The following is a 987-nucleotide window of genomic DNA, read 5'->3' as shown; positions in this document are numbered from 1 at the left end:
TGGGGTGTTGGTTTTAACTAGCTAAAGTTTAAACACCAACTTTAAATTAGTAAATCATATTTTGGACTTGGCAGATGTTTGTCACATTGCCTGAACCTGCATGCCCAGACTTCTGGGTCCTGGACATGAGTTGGTCTGTGTCCTTGGTGTTTTCCTATAGGTACAGGGTGCACCCAGAGGATTTCTCCTGAATGGGCACTATAGTCTTATCAGCTCTAGATTTCTAATGTTCTGATAAGCTCAAGCATTGCTTTGAGGCTTTTTCTGTATGATGAATCCACATCCCCGTCAGACAGTGTCAGACATGGAGAAAGAGCTCCTCCTGCCAGGGTTATTTTCACTCTGACAGCCATCATTCTGTCCCCCAAGTTGTGTAGGTAATGTGACCGTGTGGTGCAGAACAGGATGGTCAGAAAGAAACAAACAAACAAAAAGCTTACAGAAGTGCATCAGGTAGAGAAGAAAATAGTTTATGTAAACCCACCTTGTGAGAAAAACTTGTTAGGATCACATTTCTTTACTTACTTGTCTCTTTCATCTTCAGTGTGCACTCTGAGCTGTGTAAAAATCCCAGAGTCTGGCAGATCTTCAAATATAATTTAAAATGTTTTATCTACTCTTCAGAAAGGCTCTAAAATAGCCGTGCTTTTTTGCTTACCCTTTGAGTCACAATCTCAAGAACTATCCACACACTGTAAAACTTAAATGAGAATTTAAGTTAAATATGTCTATGTTAGAGCAGAACTATTTTACATATGTACTACACGAGTTAGTGGATGTTTGCCCACTGTGCTGCAGATATCACCATGTATTTTTCAGGAAATTATTTAAATGCAGTTTTGTATGGAAAAATTAACATTTTGCTTAGTTAGTGTATGAGCAGAAATGTGAAATGCAACTGCAAGTTCAGCCTCAAACAGAGGGTTTACAGTATATGTGGAAAAAAAATTAAAAACTCATCTAAAACCAGAATAACTTTTTTTGGGG

This window comes from Meleagris gallopavo, chromosome 4 (genome assembly GCF_000146605.3).
Source record: "Meleagris gallopavo isolate NT-WF06-2002-E0010 breed Aviagen turkey brand Nicholas breeding stock chromosome 4, Turkey_5.1, whole genome shotgun sequence".
Taxonomy (NCBI): domain Eukaryota; kingdom Metazoa; phylum Chordata; class Aves; order Galliformes; family Phasianidae; genus Meleagris; species Meleagris gallopavo.
The sequence above is the reverse complement of the archived record's forward strand: the minus strand, read 5'-3'. Positions refer to the sequence as shown.